A 24350-nucleotide genomic window follows, 5' to 3' on the forward strand; every position below is an offset into this window, starting at 1 on the left:
ACAATCAAAGTTTAATATTAGGTGGTGAATGGAATGTCGCAGCAACTGGCAGAACAACGTCCACGAAGAAAATCAAGAACTGGTGTAGATACATGTACCTACAACAGACTACCTCTCAAACAAGGTACATACAAGGTCCGAGTACACATGTATGCTAACCTGTTGCTATGGCAACTGTGTGCTTGTATGGACCAAATTGAGCTCCACAACTGTGCATGTACACCTACTGGCACCCGTACCTGATAATGCATGCCGCCTACTGGGCATCTGTACCTGATAATGCATGCACACCTACTGGGTATCTGTACCTGATAGTGCATGTACACCTACTGGGCACCTGTACCTGATAGCGCATGTACACCTACTGGGCGCCTGTACCTGATAGTGCATGCACACCTACTGGGCACCTGTACCTGATAGTGCATGCACACCTACTGGGCACCTGTACCTGATAGTGCATGCACACCTACTGGGCACCTGTACCTGATAGTGCATGTACACCTACTGGGCACCTGTACCTGAAAATGCATGCACACCTACTGGGCACCTGTACCTGATAGCGCATGTACACCTACTGGGCACCTGTACCTGATAATGTCAGAGAGCAAAGTGCAAGGTTTGGCCATTAACATCTCATGTTAAACAGAATTATTACTGGACATGAAGCTTTTTAAACTTTGAAAGTGAAAAAAGGTTTTCGTCAAGGTTTCTCTTGAACGTAAAAAGTCAGCCCATATTTGTTTTTACGATAGCGACTTCTCCCAAAGGCCAGACAGATTTTCATAATTCTTGCTGATCCTTTTGTGTTTAAAGAAAATTTCACTAAAGTCTAACCAGCTTTAATTTTACATGCACATAGTTAAATATTTTGTCAGAAACAAAACATCATTTCAATGGGTGGCAAATTTAACAAACCAACATTAAAAACCAACAAGGGGAAGCCTGGTAACAAAAGAAACCGGCAAAGACAAGAAAAAGATTATAGTAAACAATAATTTTTTCTTTTTAGCCCAGTATACTACATAGCCCTAAACTTATATAGTAGTTACACGCAGGCTTACATACACATGTACATGTACATGTATGGAATCACAACAGCCAAACTGCTACCCACAATTTTGACTGTTAATGCTTACTTTAGTCAAGTGCATGTACATGTAAACATGCAGACTCCTGAACAAATGAATATTTAACCCAAGAGACCAATTAAACGCTGATTATTGTATATAGAGAATGCCCCTTAACTGTTGATGTATGCACGTATATACTGCTGAGTACATTGTCCAGCTCCATTGAGTTTGTGTAATACTTGGCACAAAAGCTATTGAAGACAATAAATGACCTGATCTTTGTATCAAATGAAACATCATTAAAGACTGATAATGCAGCCTACTGCTAACCAATCCATGAAAGGGCAAACCTCAAATGTACTTTACACATCAGCAAGTCAGGCTTTATATTTTTAGTGTTTAAGCGATTGCCTATCTTGCAGTTATGAATTAATTATACTGTGTGTATGGTACACATCAATATTATTCACGATATCGGATTACAATTACATGTAGCTAGAGACCTTGCATTAAAGGGGCTACGAAGCTGGTTTGGCCCTGCGTGTGCTTTGACCAGAAGAGAGTTGTACTTGTACCTTGAGGCAGCGGTACTGCAGTCTCCTCCATTGCTAGAGTGGCAAGGAGTCCTTGAGGATGGGCAATACTCAGTGAAGAAGATGTGCTGGCTTTCAAAGTGTTTAAATCCGAGCTTGTGAAGAAGAAATTTTCTCCTGATACATCGACCCAAAAAAAAAAAAAAAAAGACCGTCCTCTTCTTCCGGGTGACAGTGGAGAATGGGAATCACCGCAGCTGCTTTGCCGAAACTGGATCAATGATACTCAATCACCAAGGCCATTTACATGTTCCAAAGAATGTGTGGGATTGAGAGGAAAAAAAAAGCCCTGCATCATCCATCCACGGATGGATACCAGGCCCAATAATGAAAAGGTCATTGCATCATGATAGGATTAATGATTTTGGCTCTCACACTGCCTTGCTCGGGGGTCTGCCTGCATCAGTCCGCGCCGGGCATCCACGCACACAGAGCCATGACAACCAGCCTGTCACATCGACGCCACTGCCTTGCCTGTCTTCAATTCCCTTAAAACCCCAGCCAGGCCGATCGCTCTCACCGCAGGGGGGGGAGAGAGAGAGAGAAATCTTGGCTGGGGCTTTTCCCTGCTCCCTCCGAAGAACAGAGATGAGAAGAAGATGCTAATTAGGTTTTACCATGGCAACCCACAAACACGTCCTTGGCAACCATTCAGAGGCAGCGGGAGCGCAGAATGTGAGTGGCCCATGCAACTACGTCGAGTGTGACAAGTGCGCACACTGACGACACATTCTGGCCGCGTCAGCTTCCACAAATGAATGTTTCAATCACACAAATAGGCAGTTATCTGCATCTTGCTGATGTTCAGTCCTTTCAACCACTTAGTCAAGAACACTTGTCAACCTGAGTGAAATAACAAACTTAGACCTTATACATGGACATGTACATGTATGCGGAAGATGTGTACTCGCAATGCAGTGCAGGCCTGCAATGTACATGTATGGCACTATGAATATGCATGCACTATGTACATCACTGAGATGATCATATCAGTTGACACATATCTTTCTGAACTTATTTTGTGTTCAAAATGGTTGAAATTGTCAATTTTTGTGATTGTGTTCTTCATGTTAGATTATTCTTTCTCTATACACAGGTGTTTTGAACGGAACAAGATAGAATCAGTTGTAGACAACAAAGTTTCCTTGGTTACACAAGCGAGTGTACATGAAATTTGAAAACAGTGCTTAACTGGTTTCCAGAGAAAAACCCCTTCATTTTACACAGGGCAATCACGGAACAGATGTCAAGGACCCTCCCAAAAAGTGAAATTTATTTCAATTTAATAAAAGAAAACGAGTTAATTCCCGGTCCAACCAAAACATCTCCAAGGGCACCCTAAGGAATTTTGGGAAGCTGAAATTTGTCTCAGATTTTGTGCACTCTGCATCAATTTTGTATATTGTGTCAATTATTGGACAATATTTCACAAGCTGCAGTGATGCAATTCTACCACGATAGGTCAATTATAGATAAGCCCGAGACTGTATTATACTTAACAATGCACATGCACAATACAGCTTAACCCGTGCAAATGTGATGCAACCCCAATCTTGACCGCCGTGCCATAATGGATCACTTCCCCGAATACAGACTGATCATGGGTACATCTGATCTTTGTTCAGCTTTGTTTCTCTTTCGGGAATACAATGGCAAAACAAGCACTGCAGCCTGGACGGAAACTGAAACTTGGCACAAACGGAACAGCAGGTGTAAAATGTATGTATCCATGTACTTGCATACGGGTAATTTACAACGCTGGCATCAAAGCCAGTGATGTCAGCTAACCTTCCCAATGCACTTGTGCTTTACAGAATGTCAGTCTAAATGTTACAAGCACATACCGGGCGCATGTGCAATCATATGCATCAGCCTATTCATTGCAAAAAAAAAAAATCCTGATAGTGCTACCTTTACATGAATTCAATATGCCCAGTTGATGCGCCATCAGCTGTTCATAATTCTTACTCTCCCAGAACAATTAAAGTTTGGTTTGGGGAAACCCAAACTTTACATCAGGCATCAAGCAAGAGGGAAGTTTCAGGCCAAAGGCATGTACGATAGTTTGGGTTTTTCCCCTAACATTTTAACTGTCAAAGTTGTCAATTAAAGACAACTCAACAGTCCAGCCAGTCTCTACATGTACTTACCAAATGCATTATGCACAATTGGCCTGTAATGCAACTGTTCACGATTCAATGTTAAATTCAGTACTTATGTTTTTAAAAGTCCAATTTCACAATCGCTCCTTCTGATTGATTGAAATAGTCAGCCAGTGCAATTCATGCCAGATAGAAATCACTCTTTAAGCTTGGATTACATGTACGTATGCACATGTTGCAAATCACTGTCAACATAATTGAGTTTTTACTTTTCTTCAACTATGGTTTGTGTACGCAGTGGGACCCATGCAGTCCTACACCCTTCTATGGGGGAGAAAATTCACAAAAAGTCAACATGCTATCCACTTGCCATTTGTAATCGTGAAACATCAACCAGACAAAATGTCAATGACATTCATAAAAAAATATCAAAGTTCAGCAAAACCACTGTGACAGAGGTTTGGACGTGGGGATCCATGTTCAAACATTTTGCCACACTGAATAAAAGTTCACAAGAGACAAAAAAGAAGAAAAAAAAAAGCAGTTCATCAATTACGCATGAGTTAGTCTAGTGTGTGTGTAGACAAAGACATGAATATTTATGAGGTGGAGTGCCAGCAAAACTAAAGCCAGGTCTTGCACAGACGGTAAATATGCACCTGACTCAGCATCGGTCCACAGGTAATGAAGTTTACACGAATCACTTGAGAATATGGATGTACACGGATGTGTGTCAGTGTATACATGCTGCAAAGTCCCAGCTCGCTGTTGCCACGGAAATGCTGAGCTTGATCACCATGGCAACTCTAAACAAAGGGAACTCTTTTGATAACTGCAAGGACATCTGAGAGTGAGGATGGCAAAACTGTACGATTACATGTATTATTAAACCATCAAAAGCAATCTTCCGCCTGGTGATTTCAATGGGGCAAATAGTGAGCAGCAGCATGCTGAGAGGATTAATGATGTAATCTTGAAAGGACAATGGCACTGTTAAGTGCAGGTTAACGATGTGCTTAAAGGCCCAATGCTATCATCCTGATCACTGCCTGCAACTTGGTGATGGTGTGCAAATATTCACAAGCTGCATGTAACCATAGCCAGCACACTGAACAAACAGAAAAAAAATGGCTCCCTCCTTTCTGCTGTGTACATATAAAAGTATACAAGCACAAGGTCTTTTATCTCATTTCTGAAACCTAGAAATTGCCCAGTGATTGATAATTGACAAATGAGCCTTTTGTTGGTTATTTTAAGTATCCATTTAAACCTACTTCTTCATCAGAGTGCAACTGACATAACATATCAACAGCATTTACAAAATACAAAGTTACAAAGCATTTCCATGAAATAATGTACCCTCAATGATGATACTCACTTTAAAAGTTATGTAAAAGTCAAGAGTGCAATGATCTTGAGAACCAATTTTCCGCCTTGCATCGTTAAGTAACTCGTGCACAAACCATGCAAGTCCACAATTGTATTCTCTCAGTGAAGATTGCTCTTGGTCCAGTAAAAGCCCTCACTCTGGTTCCAAATAAGATGTTTACGACATCAAGGGTAATACACCTTCATGATTAAGCCCTGGTACATGTGAGTGAAATATTAGTCAATCCTATCTCCTTGGGCTCGGCCAGCTCCAGCCTGGTAACTCTTCAGCTGGGAAAGGAGAGCGAGAGAGAAGGGTAATCAGTGATCACACCTGCCTCCATGAATCAAGCTGATGGGAACAGATGGTAATACCTGCCCCATCAGTATGAGCCACAACGGTGTAATGTGTTAAAGCGAGGAGTGTATGCATCCATGGGAATCAAGGACTGGGTGTGGAAGACTGTCCTTTTGAAGTCAATGCTGACCAGTTCACAGTCCCAATTCATCCCTACAACAAAAATGGTCTGCATCACTGATTTGATGAACATGTAGGCCTGTGGTAAGTATTTTAACATATTTGAGTAAATACATTTCAATTTGAATATTTGTAGGTAATAGGTACACGTATAATATAACAAGGACAAAAATTAGGAAGCAACCTGCTTTTGGGGGGGAAGCAAAAAGCCTTTCTGAAAACATATGCAACCTACTCTGCAAAAATTAGTCACATGTTGCCAGAGCCACTTTTGAGTTAAAGGCCTGTAAAACATTTTGCAGTGTTTAAGCAATAAGAATCATCAACACCTTATAATCTACACAACATCTAGTTCCGTCATTCCAAATGTGACACATCAAATTAAAGAGCCCAAATTCCTCAATCTAATACAAAGCAAAACTCAACAGGTAGCACTGGTGACTTGTGACTCAAGTTTATAGAGTGGGTCACATGTTTAATTTTGCTCCCATAACCTACTAATCCTATACTTTAAATGTGACCCAAGCCCGAAAATGTGAGTTTATTGGCATTAGTTTTGCAAAAGTACACCTTGTAATGAGGTGAAATGGGTTATAAGGTGTTATATCCTGTGCCAATAAAAAAAGTTTCTCTAGAGGCTGGTTGACTAAAAATTTGCTGTACAAAATCGACCCTACACTAATACATAGCTATGGCCGCTCCAGCATGCTTTCTTTTCATTTGGCATAAACATGTCTGAGACCAATTTCAAGGCACTCACCAGAATGCCCCAAAGCCAACTTGCAGCAATTTGGCCACAACTAATGCTTATTATAATAACATTAGGCCATACAGCTTTGCCCGAGGGCTGTGCCAAATAACTGAATATTTGATCGATTATCAAATATTATTTTCTGATTTTGAATATTCCAATGCAAAATTCATGAAAAAGAAGGGGAACATTTTCTTTTGCTTTAAATGAGAAAAAATGCATTATGGAGGCTTGTTTCAAGCAGATCTAAATGAAAAGCGACAGAAATCTATGTACGATTAAAAAAGTAAATTAGTCATTAAACAATTTAAAAGGATTAGAAATTTTCGATAGGGCAAAAAGTCTTGTTCATCTCTTAAATCTTGCTAAATCGTGGCTGGAGATACTCCTAGAAGAGAAGCTATTATATTGATTATAATGATGTACAGTTGCATGCGTTATTGCAGCTGATTTTTGGTATATGGTTTTGTTAATCAACAATCTGCCAGTCAGTACAACCCAATATTCGGATATTCCATCGAATTGAAGGTCAAGTATCAAAATAGTGAATTATTTGTATTGACTCGGCCCTACTTTGCCCCAAAGCAGAAAATTCCACAAGAGATGTCTTCAACTCAAGTAAACTCTATTAATCTCAGTGTTAAAAGTCTTACTTTACAGGGCTACGTTTGAAACATTTCAGACACCAATTGAGATTACACGTAGGCCCTATCTCTCTAAATCGGAAAGAGTGAAATTAGGGACAAGATGTTTTAGAGTGAAAATCATTCTGAATTTAGACTGAAAAAGGCTGAAAATAGCCCCTTCCAGTGGAAGCTCAAGTGAAATTTTAGTCTTTTGGAGTGAATAAATTTCACTCCAATTCGTCTGGTCCTTAATTTCCATCCGAGGGATTGAATTTTCACTCGAATAGAGTAAACTTTCACTCTTAGGAATTTAGAGAGTACTTGTACATGTAACCTTTTAATGGTGGCGTGAATGAGAGTCTTTATGTACAGTATCCCTGGTTCACATTCCTTGTAGTATAATGTACAGGCACTGCTCCTTTAAAGTTTAAGTCACTAGACATCCAACAAACTATGTATGTTAGGACTGGTCTGCCCCCCTGAAATAGAATATGACTCAACTGGTGTTGAAATTTAAGGTTGGGTGGATTGCTAAGATGTTAATTGATGACATTAGTGTTTAAGAAAGCAAGGCTTAGACGAGTGGGAAGACATCAAGAAATAAAAGACAACATTTTTTCATTATTTTACAGAATATCACTATCAGCATGTTCAGACATGGCAAAAGTTAACATGAATTCAATTGCCCCTGAGCTCAAGTTACATGTAGATTACAAACATGCAAGAAGTCCTTGATACAAAATAAATTATACTCATGTGCAGACCAACACTTACGCTGACAGTGCCCGATATTTCAAATGAGAGAGTGGCTTAAGTCACCTCAGTAAACCTGGCCTGGTTATGTTCATCAGACTTTCCTCAAGTTCCTGTTACGAAAACACACTTGCAGAAGGGCACTGTTTGGCTGTTATGTGGCCCATGACGTTACAAACTTACATCCTCTGCATGTTGGTGATTGTGTATGCATACCTTACCAACATATTGGACGTGGCATCAAAATGGCGACACCCATGGTGGCCTACTTTCAACAAAGCATTACTAGTTTGTCGCAAGAATCACACTCTCATTATGTGATCCATGCATGGCCATCCGTATTCGTCCGGTATCCCAACTCAATACACCAGGCAGCATCAAAACGGTTTATTTCAGAATGTTACCACTGTGCCAAGACAGTTGGTTTTTTGGGTGGTCTAAAGATCAGGTAGGAAGAAATGATGGCTATATGTATCCCCGACATCAATGGGCCAACAAGAAACTACCAAAGGAAGTCAGTTGCATTCCAATGTTACTTTGTGGATCAACGCTGTGGGAGGAATTATCTTCACTGGCTCAACTCATGATCCACTGCTGATTTGTCAAGTCCAAGTTGCGCCAGCTTTTAATAGTGGTGCAACTGACCTCATCACAGGTAGATGAGAGCAATCCAACGGAGCTGTAACTTAATATTTTTGGTTTAGCCTTGTCTCACCATACCCCAATTTCAATGGGATTCAAACTTCAGACAGTCAGTTCAGTCATTCCTGTTATTTGAGAGCCAGTCATGTGGCTGGTCTTAAAGGGTAGCTGCAATCAATTAGTTCAAAATGCACCTTTGTGTTTCAGTGAACATTATTTTATATGTTGTTTTAGTAGTTCAAGGGTATTTTAATGCATTTTGGGTTTCTATGCTAATGAGTATTTCCATATCTATGAGTAAAATTGTGATGTAATCTCAGGAAGAGGCCTCAATGTTACATTGGTTTGTACACAAAACGTCCTGCATTTTTGAAGATCTTCTTCGACTCGCTTTTCTCTTCTTTGCTGATTCATTATTACTCATGTGCATCAATCCCTCTCACAGAAATGTTTTCAGTTATTAAATTCTGGTGTCACAATTTGAATAGAAAGACCTATTCACTAACCATGTCTTCCCAAGACGACTTCACAGCAACAGCGCCCTCAGTTGTCCGGGAAATCATGGATTATTTTAATTGTTTAAAAACATGCACTTTTTAATGCATTTAACCAAACAAGAAAGTAAAAGAGTTTTCATACACTGAAGAACAATACAAATCTGAAGGAAAATTGAGTCAAAGAAAAATCCATTGCTGCTACACTTTAAACTGATGATAAGTATTGGCTTGCAGAGGCACACACCATAACATGGACGGGTGCTGGGAAAAAACTGAATTAAAATTGGTAAATAATATCGTTAGGAATAATACTTTTTTAACTTACTTTCATTTAGGCTCATAAAGTATTTATAAATGGGAATAAATGGCTGTCCTAAACGTTGTTACAAGTTACAAGCGGCAAAGGAGAATGGATGCTGATATGTCCCTCACCATTGGCTCGTGTTCTGTGCTACCTCAAGCATTACGTGCCATATGCCTGCCTATTTCCATACAAGACAACTGTTTAGGACTACATGTACATGTACTTGCACCAGGAACATACCACAAAATGGTGATAGGGTGTTTGAATAAAATAAAACTGTTGAAAGGAATCAATCAAAATGTTTAATTTCTTAACTTGTTTCGAATTTCTGACGCCAAAGCTACTCATGAAAGGGAATAACCTAAGGAGAGCGGATGCTGATACCGCCCTTGTCTGCAGCTGGGGCGTTTACAATCGTGTCGATTCTCCTGAACTGATCTTAAATTAACATTTAAGACTAGCCAAGCATATATTTGTTTCCTTAGTAAATATCAAGAAATGAGGTTTCTGCTGCCTTAACAAAAATAAGTCTTAGCCAGTAGGAAAATGATGAATAATGCAGACATAAGCATTTGCCAATAGGGGTTTATTCAGCCGCACTTCCGAGAAAAAAGATATGCCTTCGTGGGAAGAAATCGCATCTGCTTTAAAGAGTGTGCTAACACCGTTCTCCCATCCCATGCTGCTGGCCCTTGAAGGGGGCTTCAGAGGATGTGGTGAACGGCAACTTGACTGGTACCCTGCTCCGCAATGACTCCCAGCACCCCTGCGACGTAACTAGGTGAAGGGCAACGGATGATGGATGGGTTTCATTAAGACAGATACGCAGGGGAGAGCAAGCTCCTTCAAACCCACACACCGTGAAATCAAAAAATGCGTCTTTATCGAATTCTTCCAAAAATAAAAAAAAAACCATACAGTGCACTGTAGGCCTATACTTAAAAATTTCTTTTAAAAATAGAAATAGAGTGCATTTGAAATTCTTAAATTTCCCTTGGGTTTTCAGGTCTGTATGCCTTTATATAATGCCAACTGTTCAAAATTAACACCCACGTACAAGTAAGTGCCATTCAGGCACAACAACAATCAAATATTCAGCTTCTCTGCAATGAATGTTTTGCATCAATGGCTTTTAACCAAAATTAATATTCCAAGGAGGGATCAAGTATTTTCTAGACTGCTGCTTCAATTGCCATGACACAAGTGTTAGGTTCAGGGTTGGCAGGTGGCAGTGTGATTAGATAATGAAAATGTGCAGTGTATCTTTGCAGAATCTAATTCATATGACATCTGAGAGGGTGATACACATGCAGGAATGAATAAAACGCTGGACACCCAAAGCTCACTGCCCCGTCAACCATGTGTTTTAGGTGTAAATATTTTTTTTGAACACAAAGTAACGAATTTCCCTTTTAACTGCATTACTTGAACTATGCGTAAACCTACACTGCAAGAGTTTCTGGATATTTCTTAATGAAAACACCCAACGGGCCCATAAACACCAATTTATAGATATTAGATACATGTATTAAATTTTATTGTATGGGGTAAATCTAATAGGCTGGTCAATTACATGTTAATATCACTGAATGACGGTGGCCCATAATGCACACCAGACCATGGCTCAACCTGCTGCATAAACTGCACATTCAAAGTTGATTTCTGTCCACAATTTGAATACATACTTTTCCCTTGTGAAACAATCGGACTGTGTTGTCCAAAATTCAGTTTTCAAACTGCAGTACAAAGTCCATGGCTTTCCTCTAAAAAAAAAATCAACGGGGAAAAAACGTCTTGAATTGCTTCCACTGGACCAACATAATCAAGATCTGCATACTGCTGTACATATAAAAAATTGTCACACTTTGGCATGTACATGTATATGTATGTATAGCAGGTGACTTCCAAGTGATCAATAACTTCATTCCCTAGGATGGATTACAGGCATTGCTCAAGACTATCACTGTAATAGGTTTTTGAATGACAGATGCAACTACTGTCTGTGATAACAAGGGTCACATGGGTGATAGCCATACATGCACATCTGTCTCCCCACTCCTATTTGTCTTGGAGATTTGACTTAATGGGGGGGGGAGTGGATTAAAATAGATCAGCTTTCCATCTCTTTTGCCAAATCTAAGAGGTCATGTTGACTCATAGGATAAATTCGTGTGAGGTACAGGCACTTGGGGTCAATGAATACATTTCTTGATAGGCAAATCATACTGAAAACAATTTATGGAGCTGAAATTGAACAAGCTGGAGGCTTACTATACCCAAAAATATTAAGAACTTACAAAACTATACCCAAATACTGGCTATATTAAAAATTTACAATGATTGCTTGCCAGTGATTGGCTGGTCTGAATTTGAATCGACAAGGTTTCCAAAGTGTGAGACATTTTACAGCATATTTCCATGAGTGGACGGCTCTTACTATGGGGGAGGGGGGTCAGTCAGTATATGGACTCACAGAGAAATGTGCTACAAATGCTGTATAAAACCATTTGAAATATTTTGGCTGCCTTGTCATTAATCTCGTCAGAGGTCAGAGGAACAGAGTGCAACATTTGAGCATGACATTGAACAAGAGAAAACAATTGATTTCAGCAAACATTCCAATCAGAGAGTGTGCTTAAAGGTATGTGTGTCCATTTTCGTTGGGGGGGGTGTTGTTTAAAAAAAGGTAAATCAATAATTTGACAAGTCCATCCACAGTTCTTCCGGACAAAAGTGAAGAGCCAGAGAGCCAGAAACACTGCACAGGAACGCACGATAAGGAACATGTCAACCAACATGTACAGACCTCATGAAGTGGAAAGGTGCACTTCCCTCATGAAGTGGAAAGGGGCGCTTACCTCATGAAGAGGAAAGGTGCGCTTGGAAATCATGACATGATAGTGCCAGGTGGATATCTAATCACTGTTGTCCTGTCAGTGTGGTTCTTTCAAAACCTGTTTTTTTCCGAAATTGCTTCAACAGATAAGTTCACCAACAAAGTAAGTAAAAATAAAGAGGCCTTGATGTGTGGCTTTGGAATGACTGACATTAAGGTACAAACCCCATTTATTAAACTAAATATCCTGGCAAAATATCAAAAACAACCAAGTTCTCACAAAGACATAAACAAAGCTGAATGTGACCAGTGGTTACAGGGGCCACTCATTACTGCAGTGCAGATTGATTGAGTCAAGTTGAAATTGAGTGATTTTTAGTGGCCATGCTACATTGAAGAAATTCTGCATTACATATGGAATTTACGTATAGCATGAACGGTCCCCTACCACATTCTTTTGTGGTATGGGACTTGAAACCAAGGTATGTAAATTTGCTCTTCAAACAAGATCTGATTAAGTTAACACCACCAGTTCTATTTCTTCCAAAGGGATTGTTGGTGCCACAAACACCAACCAACCAGAGTGATCTAGGATAATCTCCGACTATCAGAAATACACACAACAACAACACTTTTGACAATTGATACACTGGAGATGTGAAAGAAAGGAAAAATTCTACCAGACTTAAGTCCCAACGCTCCTCACCTGGATGGCAAACAAGCCCTGGGTGGGCCAACGACCAAACCCTGGAGCAGGAATGAACCACGCCGCCTAAGTCCCAGTGTGTTGGACTTTGATATTACCGGTCGCCTCTGCCATGGGGTTTGATCAAGGAAAGCTTGGTTCTCCATGCCAACTGTACACATGTCGGCAAGGGAACCGGGGCAACGGAAAACTGAGAGAGGTGGGCAGATGGCATGTGGCAGGTTGAACACATTTTTTTCCCTCTCTGCAGAGGAAGCTTTTGTGCAACCAAGGCCTGGCAAAGGACCTTTAGATTGTCCCCGAGCAGCACCTTTGTAAGGGATAAATTTGGAGAACTTATTCAATAAGTGTTGCAGTTTGAAGAGTGTACACTTCCTGTCTGGGCCCTGAAGGACGGGATGCCTTCAGGGTTTTTTTCATGTGGTTTTTTTTTATGATTTGAGCCACTGAATTAAATGATTTGAAAGGTGCACTATTCAACCACCTGAATCCAGTGATTGGACCCAAAACAACTTTTTATGAGAGATGAAAGGTGAGAACTCAAACCAATCTTGTGGAGGTACCAAAATAAAAAAAAAATGGGTTTATAGAGTTGTTTACATCTTCACAACATCACACTGCCTGCTGAGCACACCATGAAAAAACCTGCTGCATGTGGTCAACTCAGTTAAATATGGCCGTTTCTTCAAACTGAAAGACTACAGTATTTGTTGTATTTCTGGTGCCATGTCATGCACACATGTCTAGTCTCGACACATTCTCATCTTTTATCTGTATGAAATCGGAGTATACATGTAATCATACATCAACTACCACAACAATCAAAACGTTTGTTTTTTCACCCCAGAGTTACAAAGATTGTGAAAAACCAACTTGCATTTCAAGCCATTTAAAACATTCTAGTGCAGAGTACTGAACATCATCCCTCTATTTTAATATGAAAGGGGCTGTTAGAACTTGCATAGTAAACAATCAAAGCCTATGAAATACTTAACCTTTGTCTTGTAGGCGGTCTGCTACTACTGATGGTAAACCACAGCCAGATTTATTACCAAACCTCATGGCATAGTCTAGATGTACATGTACATGTATGCAGTACACTGTATGAAGATAGGAACCCAATTCAAGATTTTCTGCTCTTTTTCATTGATTTATCTGAGATTGGATTGTAAAACACGTTTTTATCTGGGCAAAAGGTCTGAAGGTGAACTGGTTTAAAGTTTATGTTTAAACAACATCGATCAAATCACAGTGCGCTGCAACTCGCACAGCACTTTTCTGTGTCCACGCAGCATAGGATAATTGGTCGAATGACTTCAGGTAACAGCTTCTTGTGACATTTTCAATAGTCAATTGAATTAGTGCACTTGTAAGCTTTCTTTTTAAGATTCAACTTGTATGAATGGAAAAGGTCTCCCTTTACAACAATTTCATTATCTGTGTCTCTCCCTGGGGATTAATTTACACTCAAATGAGCTCAAACAGCAGTCTGAATAAACTCTTGATCTTGAAGAATCCTTTGAGGTTGTGTCACCAGGAAAAGCTGAAGATGGCTATTGCCTTTTGATGCAACCACACAAGTTAAATGTAACAGACAGAATGACGAGTTACCCCTGGCTGAGACGAATGCAGGTCTGCAGCATGTACAATATGCTTTAATAGTGCAGAAGGGAACCTAATCTTTGTAGTGATGGTGTAAAAAAGTAGGGGGGTTGCAAAAAGTTTGGGAACTTCTTTAGGTAACTTTTTTCTGAGGATTTTTTAATGCTTGGGGAAGGAGGGGGAAAATAAAAAAGCTGTTTTCGTAAGAAAACCCCTTTTTATTATATTTTCAAAAAAGTTCTACCCTGGGGGGGTTGTCCCCATTCTCCACCCCCTCATCAACCAACGGTGATGAGAGATTTGAGAAGTAATCGGCCAGAATTTAGCTGCCAGCCCAGGGTCATGATTGGAACCAGTCATTCCCCTCCAAAAATCCTCTTGATTTAACCCTGACCCTGGAGAGACGGCCCGGTTTATTATTTCAAGTAAGAAAAAACAAACTGTGGAACACCTAAAGCAACCCCTTCCATTATCAAGTCATACAGTTTGCCTAAGAAGTCATGATCCATCCAGTTGGTCACCTCAGCTAACTGTGTCTGGCCTTCGAACAACGCAGGTGAGGGTCCATGGCCATTTCATAATTATTATGACTATCTAATCACCAATCTTTCCAGCCAAACAACAAACGCTGCATACAGGTACGTGTGTTCCTACCGTGACACACAAATAGTGACATGCACAGGTGAATGAGGTGAGGATGTCCAATCAATTCCAGTCTTTGATCCTCCTCTCCGTCAAACATTTTCCTCATTTTTTACATTTGTGCATTTGGCCAAACCGTCCCAATCATACTTCATATCTCCAACATGACAGTCTACCATTGCAGCCTCAAATGAAGAAGATAAAGCAGAAATCAGCTGTTTTCAAACTTTGCTACACTTATGTACGGAATTTACATAGCTTTTTAAAAGCAAACAACAGAAACAGGCAGCTGGATTTATCATTAATTTCTGACCTTGGCCACAGGACAACTGTATCATTAAAACAAGTACAGAATTTCAGAACAGTAATTCAAAAATCCCTGACCGGGTTGACCCATCAACTTGCAGCTATTAAAACAACCTGTACAAACAGAAAAGGTTCATCAGTCATTTGTCTAACATGGTAAAGTTCTTCTATGTTCTTTTGTATTGAGGACATCAATATGCACTTGTGGAGAAAAGGTAAATTCCAATTAGCAATTGTCCCCAGTTTTACATGTTGTAATGTTATTTCTTTATAACAGTGGCAACTTAAAGACTGGAGATAGACAAATGAACTGAAGTACACATGTTGGACTGCACATCAGGGACCAAAACCTGCCAATCTTACTTGACTGAACCGCCCACTCCAGCTGGAAGCATCATCAGTCTTGTCTTTTGTCAGCCGCAAGGTAGTTATTTCTTTCCCCCAGTGGACTCCAAGAGAGGACAGTAACAGATGAGGCACCCACCAGTACACTCTCCAGGTTAGGCCATGGGCCAAGTCCAATGAAAAAAAAAAATCCCAGCCTTCACATGTAATGTCCTGTTATATCCTTGTGAACGTTTGTCAGCCTGCTAGTCTGCTACATGGATCAAGCTTGACCCTGCCACATTGACCCAGAAGATTTGGGGCCGGCAATTCCCATAAGTTTGAGTGAGTGTTTTGGTGCTAATTTCCATGGCAACAGGTAAATAGGGAGCTGCCTCCTTAGCAACCCATCTCCTGTCTGCCCCAGTGTTCATGTTGTTGGAGAAGTCTGTGGTCCTCTGAGAGGGAGAATGACTTGAGGTGTGTCCACTCTGTCAAAGTGGTCAGTATCAACACAACCTTGGTTAAACTTAGAGTAAGTAGAAATAGAAAGAAGTCCTACAAAGGTTGACTTAAATGAGTTTGATACGCAATCACAGAAGACAGACAACCCATGCAGAATGCACATCTTGTGTCAAGAAACGGAAAGAAATCTTAACATCTTTGATTATTTTAATGAGATATACACACACAGATTTCACTTTTGTAAGTTGGTACTCTGCCAAAAAAACAAAGCTCTGACTTCAGGTAAATGTCACTGGGCATCGTAAACTGTTGGCCAACACTCTTCCTTTGACAATACCGTTCCACTTTATATCACCCAAAGAAATCCACTTCAAACACCCAATCCTTGGGTACTTTTGTCAACAGTCAAAGCAAAAGGGGGCAATTTTATGCAATGGGCAGACTTCAAAGATGAATGTGGAATAACAAGCAGGGCATGATGACACAGTGAAGCAATTCACAGCTTGGCATGATAAACAACCAAACACATTCCTGAAAATCCTCAGACTGGGACAGCTATGTGGGCATTGATTCTGAAATCCCTTATAATCACTTAATCCTCCTTGAGCAGGACCACAGAAAAAAACCAGCCCAGCTTTCAGCTGCCTGTTTGACCAGGACTAATTTATCTTCCTGCACTGCAGTCTTCTCTCCCCTATTACAAGGCCAGAGAGCTGCTTAGAGAGAGCACTGTCCAGTTTGCCATCTTACAAAAAGAACATCAGAGAATGCCTCACCACCAGAGAAACTGCTGGTGTCAATCTGGAGAATTAACTGGGATAAACCTTTTGGCAAACTTCACCCCTCTCCCTTTTGGCAAAAGTGTCATAAAAAAAATCTCCAGCTTCTCTCCCATCATGTTTGCTCTGCAAACATTGGCCAGGCATAAACCAGTCAAGTTTAATGGGTATGTAGAATTGAACACAAAAGCTTGGGAAAACTTCATGAATACATTTGGTGCAGACAATAACAACATGGCATTTGTCACAGCTTCAGTGTTAACAGGAAGCAGGTGAATTAGATAAGGTATATAAATACATGTACATGTACAACAGCTTAACTAATGGGCAAACCACATGTCATAATACATATTAATGATGTAGTTTCACTTCTTGCTAACAAGAAAAAGTGCCTACCCCAACATGTGATTACAACTATTGCAAATGCAATATTTTTTTGATAAGAGCACATTCGGTCACTGGTACAAAAGGTAATATGCGGGCACACACTGCAAATCCCTAGGCCACCAACATGTACAGTTTATTTCCTCCTGACTAGCTTCCCTTATCATGCATGGCCAGCTGGCTACATCACCATGACAACAGGGATAATCTATGCACCACATGGCCTGCACATGCTAATTAAGTTCCTCCACTGGAAGTTACACAGTAAACAATGATCCCAGCAGTCTTTTCAAATGAGCACTGTCAATGCTCCCCTAAAGCAACCACAGAAAAAAAACCTTGAACTCAGAAAGGACAACCATATGTACAAAAGTGGGATGGGGAAATACAAGTTTAACTAAAATCAATACCATTTAATACCATATTTGTTACCTTCACAATTGGACACATGGTTACATGTCCATTACATTTAGCAGCAATTTGGACGAGAGGATGTTTACAACAGTTAGGCCTAGCTGGGGGTGATGAAAATTTCTCACTTTGCCAGTTCTGGACTCCTTTAATTTTAATTTTTCTAAATTTTGTTTTCAACTGATATACTTATTCTAAGTATGGGTTTTACCCTTACACGGACGACGTACATGTATATTATCTAACACTGTACACTTGTGTACAGAGCTTGTGAAAAACTTCACAAGCTTGCTCGGGTGGGACTCAAACTCACAACCTCCTGCTTTACTAGTGCACATGTCTTACGTTACCAACATGTAAAATGTGAAAAATAATGAAACAATTTATACTTCTCATGCCTCAATTCCAGTTTGCGAGCAGTTGGGGCTTTTCTAAGTGAAAGTATTGTAATTCCCTACAAAAGTGAAACCCCAACTTACTTCTCAATGATCAAGCATAATAATTCTCCAAATACTGAAAAAGTGCAACGGATGGTGGATCACATCCAGGGGGATCATCGATGTCAAAACTGATTTCAGGAAGGACTGGGCAAAGCACTGATATGATGAATAAGGGCCCATTTACAATGGCAAGTGTAAAACTGAAATCAAACTTGGTGACACAAACGGTTAATGCTCCAAAAGTTCATAACATGTAGCTAAACCTTAGGCCTACCTCTAAATTGATTTTTGTCTATTCAGGGTTATTTTATTCCTGTGTATACAACAGTCTGAGTAAAATGCTTACTTTATTGAGAACAAAAAAATACAATACTAAACATAAGAAAAAAATATACAATACTAAAAATAAGAAAAAAATATACAATGCTAAACATAAGAAAAAAATTGTCAAAGTAAGTATTTTAACCAGACTTTTGTACTTACTATAGAGGAATAAAAATCGTCCCTATGTATGTGTATACCACTTATGTGTTTTTGACAAGGAAAGAATTAGAACACAGTACCTTGGCCCACATATATTTTCCATGCATGGATGATTCAGAAATAAACTTCATACAAGTAGATGTGTTACAAAAATAGACCTTTAAGTTCAAAGACCTGAGTAAGTTGGCTCTGCCATTTCAATATTTCTTTTTTCAGTTTGGATCAAGTATCCCCCTCCTTTTATGACCAGTTCTAGACTGGTCAGGTTTATCCCCTCATATCATACTCTTTGCTATTTCAAAAAATGTTTCTGTATTTTCACATTCCGTACACGTTCAGAAGCTAAAGCTACAAATCCTCGTCACTCTGTGGTGGCCAGAAACCGACCGCAAGGCCATAAATAGCTACCCATCAATCAGACCACTTGAACAAAACCAGAACCTTTAAAGGTAACTTGGCGGGCGTGAAATACAGGTACCCAAGCACGTTGACAATGGATCACAGGGCACGATTGAGTCTCTCACGGCCTAAAGATGTATTGCACCCTTGGTCTCTCTGTGACATAGGATTTTGAAGATGTTAACAAAGCTCCTCACTCCGGTTAGATTTTAACCACAGTAACTTACAGTGGCTTTTTATCTAACAAAATACAACACACAAACGAATACAGATGGTAAATCTATGCCATTTTACACCATTTCGAACTGGTCACGATTAAATATCGCATTGTACTGCAGCTGCAGCTGAGGTCTACCACGTGTTTCGCATGGGTCAATAATTTGCCACTCGACCGGAAGGAACAATGGTGTGATTTTTTGTCCATTTCTTTCCGTCCAACTCAGGGCGTTTGCCCTAAAACATATAGGCCTACACACACACACTCGTAACAAAATGAACCTAGAAGGTAATGAAAATGACAAATAAATACGAATATGAATACTATGAAAGTAATATTTCACTTACGTTTTCTGACTTTTAGCGTGCAGTTTTCCAATAGAGTGTGTGGAATAGTGCATATCCTTCGTAGACTGCTGCACAATTTGCACAAAGGCGCCTTGCAGTATGTACACGACATGTGATTCACCCCTCGCGGCCTCGACGTGCATGCGCATTTGATTGAGTGGCCCGTGACGTATGACGCTGCCCGGTCGCCTAGACAATCATTATACCCTCTGAATCCGTCTACATATCCATCTACTTTTCACAAAAACTGGCATTTTATTCACCAAAAATAAATCATAAATAGTTTAAAACTAGTGTTAGTAGATTATTTCCTTAATTGAAGGATTGCACTATTCTGGAACAATTCAAAATAAGGTATTGAAGGTTCTGGCAGGGGTAAATACCTAGATGAGCAATTCACGGAAGAGCCAGAGATAGCGTGATAGCAACCAATCAGGCTCCTTCGCTGCACCTGCTGGGTAATCCCCACGTGCTAACTGCTGGTGGCGGGTGTTTTGTTTGTGTTTTCGAACGCTTCCACCTTTGTTTCGGGTTTTGGTTGGTACAAGAACATAGCAAAATAGCGACAACATAAATTGACTGATGCACGAAAACAAAACATGGAAGATTTTTCGTACTTAATTTCGTCAAGAAGAATTACATATTTCCAATTGTCCATCTTAAGGATCAATAAGATACAAAAAAGTTTCATAATAACTAAATTATAAATGGACAACTCCGACCCGCATAGTTATGCAACATTGCGTTTTTTTAACGGACAAAATTATCTCAACATATATAGTCCGATAAACTCTGTTCATTTGTATAGATTACATTGTTAAGTATTCCCTTCTTACTTTTCATATTTTCTTTCTTCAAATTAAGTTGTGAGACATGTTCTGCAAAGCCACCACTTAAAAAATTGTGCATTGGAAGTTGCTGGACCAATTCGATGTTTTTAATTGGTTACAAGATTCTCTTTAAAACAAGGCTGTCACAATCGAACATCATAATTCAACTGCAGCAAACCACGAGAGGAAAGTTTCAAATGTTCTACGTTTGATTTTTGTGTTCCTTGATACTTCCTTAACAGCGCCGAGGTATTAAATTTTTGTCAACAACGTATCCCAATAATATTAACTTCTCGGTTTCTCATACTGTTTAGTAGAATCTCGCGTGCCTTTCACGAGGGAAGAGCAGTTAGAGACGATCAACATTTTCCCTCTAAATCTGCAGTTCTCAGGAAATTCAGGAAAAAGCGACACATACTAATTATAACCTGTACATATTCCCTTCAGTTTCCTAAAAAAACACACACAATTTTTACACTCTCGCTGATATTTTTTCCATAAAGTCTATATGAAACAATGACACAAGCTGCTTTTCTGACTATGAAATATATTTGAAGTGAAACTTTAAAAACACCAAAAACAATTTCACAAAGGGATTGTCCTCCATAAAAGCCCTTAGGATCTTCAATAGTAAGCCTTGATCATTATCAGGCACGAGTATAGAAAGAAAGTCATTCGATTAAAGATGAAAGGTTGTCAAAAATAAAACAGAGAAAAATAAAGGATGAATTGAGGATTGTGTTAGGAAATTTCGAAAAAAGAGAATCACATAAAATGGCAGGAAAATCGTGTGTCCCGGCTTCCTTGTTAACAGTTTTCTCCCAGTTTGCTTCATGTTTAGTTTATTTCCTGTCTGGCGTTCCCATTCCGTAGCTGGTATTTACTAACCACTGTCCATTACACTGATATCTTCGTCAAGATTGCAATTGTCATCGTCATTATAAAAGTCATTGTCGTCACCGTTTTCACCACTATCCAAAAAGTATATCATCATAATGGTCACCACTAAACCATGGAAGGCACTCATTAAAATTCATCTCCTCGCGTCGCTCTAAATGTGAATTATTACCAAGTGCTCTCTCCTTCGACCAAGGCACATTAAGGACATCAGAGACACCGTGCACTAAGATGCCTGCGGGGTGAACCAAACACTTCATAAACACCAGCGATCTGCACAGCACGCGCAGATGCATGTTCTTGACGCATAGATCTGCATCTTTACGAAGCGAACGTTGCCATAGCAATGGACATCATCACACCCTCGGGGGAAAAACCAGTATCCCGCCTTCCAATTTCACCTTCCTTTTGTTCCGCGGTCGAAACCGCGTCAGTAGGTGACTGTGTGCACCGAGCGCGAGCGTGCGCGCTCCCTGACGACCAACAGGGACACCTCCCGGCGAAATCTGGGTCGCCAAGACTGCAGCAATATTCCGATCCTTTCTCTTCTATATCGACGGCTAGCGATGGCGGCAGAGCTAGGGTTCCGCAACGGAAAGTGGTTCTCTCTGCTGATAAATTATTGGGTTTCATTCAATTACGGGCGAAAGTGCCGGGCGCCGGGGTTGGAGGAGAGAAAAATCAATGGCGCTGGTGTTTGCATTTATGTATTTAATATCTTAGGAATGGGGGACACATTTCTCCATCCCGGCTGAGGTTGGAGTTAGTACATCGATGAGCCGTGCGCTGTCCAGTCGGGCGTGTGCAATCGCTGTTGGTGTTTGTACACAGCTTGTGTTATTAATCTCGCTTGGACGGCTTTGAGCGCGAATGAAAAATAATATGCGGAATAATTCATAGCCAATAATATGATTGGACTATATTTGGAATAAAGTAAGAACCGGTCCGAAAAAACAAATACATTACAATAAAATATCTCTCGGGCAGATCGCACATCGGGACAAAAGCTAGTTTCCACGTCCTTTTTCCTGAATCTCCATGACTTTTAATTCGTGTGCGTGAATTATATAACACAAAACATTGTTACCAAGCTTTAGAATAGCTTGAGATTTTCTTTAAATTAACAAGAATTACGGGGTAAAAAAGTTATAACATGTTTGTTTCTATAGTTTCTTTTTTTATTTGATTAAAAACTCACTAAATAATGTGAAGTCAGAAAGACAACTTGGATAATTTGGTTATGTTTGAAATGATTATCAATTCCGATGATGTGGGTCAGAATTCAGTAAAGCTCGTTATGTCTGACAGATGATGGATAATATCACTGAGCAGTCGCAATTTCAAACTACTCTTAGTAAATACGATTCCGTGGAAAAGAAAAAAATAACATTCCTTAAAACAATTTTCATGGTTTAATTTTTAATCATATTTTTAAATTTTGATTTTTTTGGCATCAAATTTGGCAACTTTGAGATTTAAACAACGTTACGAAATTTGGAGGATTCTGTAAACATGGATTGTATAGGCCCTATAGGAAGTCCTCAAGTTCAGTCCTTCAATATTTATTAATGGCAGTTTGTATGGACGAGAATCAATTAACCATAAAGTTTGCAGTAACATAATGTAGGGTTCCTTTGTAAGTTATGTGGTTTTGAGAGAAAAGTTGAGTCCATGTTAAGTGAGTGTTCTTCTTCAGAAGCTTTTATGTTCAAAAGCTTAAACCTCCACGTTTTGAAGTTTATCCCTAAAGGAGGATCCGGAACCAAATTCTCAGGGTGGGTGAGGAACTGTTTGGGGAGAAAAACTTAAATTTTTTCACGTGACCCTTTATGTCATTTCTGAGGGATGGGGCTACAATTGGTGATTGTACTCACTTTTGAGAAGGAGAGCTCCTTTTTGAGGGGTATGACCCCCCGTGACTCCCCCAGTTTGCTCATCCCACCGAGGCATCTATACAAATCAATCTTGAAAATGTACTATCAATAAATTGTAAGCCAATCTTGCAGTCTGTGTTTGGAAACTGCAGTCAATCATTACGAGAATTAACGGTTACTTATTCGTCATTTCCTTGTGGAGTAACCAACTAAAGCATTCCGTGAACATCTATTTGCAGCAAGGAAAGTGCCAGTCGGATCACGAAACCACAAGAAAGGAAGCCTGCGGAAATGGTCGTAAATGTCAAGAACTGAACAAGCACCGTACAAGGCAAGTTTTTAGTTATTATAAACAGGCGCCTTCTTCATGTACACGTATACTAGTGAAGGCCATGAGATTTCGTGTCATTTGATTAATGGTCACACTCTGATGGTTACAATGTATATCTATTTTCGCATCATCAAACCGGAGGCAAAATAACCCAGTGATCTAAACGTTAAACATTTAGGCCCTTCCTTGAAAGCAAAAACGGACCGCAACTGTTACAAACTTCTTCACGTGGGAATGACATGCGACACCCAGCGTGTCAACACAGCGAGAGGGAGAATCGGTGTTTTTATAAGGGCCCACAAATAATGCAGCACCCGTTGCTTGACTCTGACGTTTATTGGCCGCTGGCCGGTTGATCTTTTCCCTCCGTTAATGCCAAACTCACCGGGGTATCTTCTGGAAACTAATATAAGTTGGGGGTATCCTTAGTTCTTGGATAGATTGGATTCCTTGTGGTGCAGGTGCAAGGCCAGAATCGAATCTTGCTGGGCCATGCACTGGCCAACCCGTGGGTACACGCATGGCGAATAAATCAACTACTTCACAATCGCGTGATAAAAGGTGCATCATTTCTCCTCCAAGCGATCACAGCACATAATACGGATCGTGCACGTGCAACGTGGTCGGTATGTTTTATGACTCTATCTATGCTGTCCAAACAATTCCAATCCAAGTGTGAATGCCCAGAATCCAAAAGGCGAGAAACCCGATTCAGAAAACAAATTTAAGGGGTTTGCAGCAACTTGGCAGATGAGCTGTTAGCTTTGTATGGAGTACTAAAGCCACTGCGTTTTAATCAGTCCTTCGCAAGATTTCTGTTGGCAAACAACAGGTTTCAATGCATGGAGTTATCCCCTAACTGCCACCGAGGGCAGCCGATTGAGATTTCGAAA

At 40.0% G+C, this 24350-nt stretch overlaps 1 protein-coding gene and 1 long non-coding RNA gene across 4 annotated transcripts in view; one reads left to right on the forward strand and one right to left on the reverse strand.

Moving 5' to 3' along the window:
- Positions 1 to 19656, reverse strand: part of LOC110990117 (forkhead box protein N3-like) — a 75769-nt gene extending 56113 nt beyond the window's left edge. The window contains exons 1-2 of one of the 3 annotated variants that reach the window (XM_022254962.2): positions 19526 to 19592; positions 5144 to 5424 (exon numbers count right to left, since the gene is read on the reverse strand). The gene's annotated coding sequence lies outside the window, so the exon portion shown is untranslated. Of the gene's footprint in view, positions 1 to 1645; positions 2025 to 5143; positions 5425 to 19525 lie in introns of those variants that run through there. The other 2 variants (XM_022254958.2, XM_022254961.2) reach the window with 2 other exon arrangements.
- Positions 5434 to 23451, forward strand: LOC147800528 (uncharacterized). The gene is made up of 3 exons (XR_015426186.1): positions 5434 to 5695; positions 15554 to 15700; positions 23366 to 23451. It is a non-coding gene; the product is annotated as an uncharacterized LOC147800528 (long non-coding RNA).
- The last annotated feature ends 899 nt before the right edge of the window (positions 23452 to 24350 follow it).

This window comes from Acanthaster planci, linkage group LG01, assembly GCF_054643075.1.
Source record: "Acanthaster planci isolate LZ-2023a linkage group LG01, COTS_SCS, whole genome shotgun sequence".
Taxonomy (NCBI): domain Eukaryota; kingdom Metazoa; phylum Echinodermata; class Asteroidea; order Valvatida; family Acanthasteridae; genus Acanthaster; species Acanthaster planci.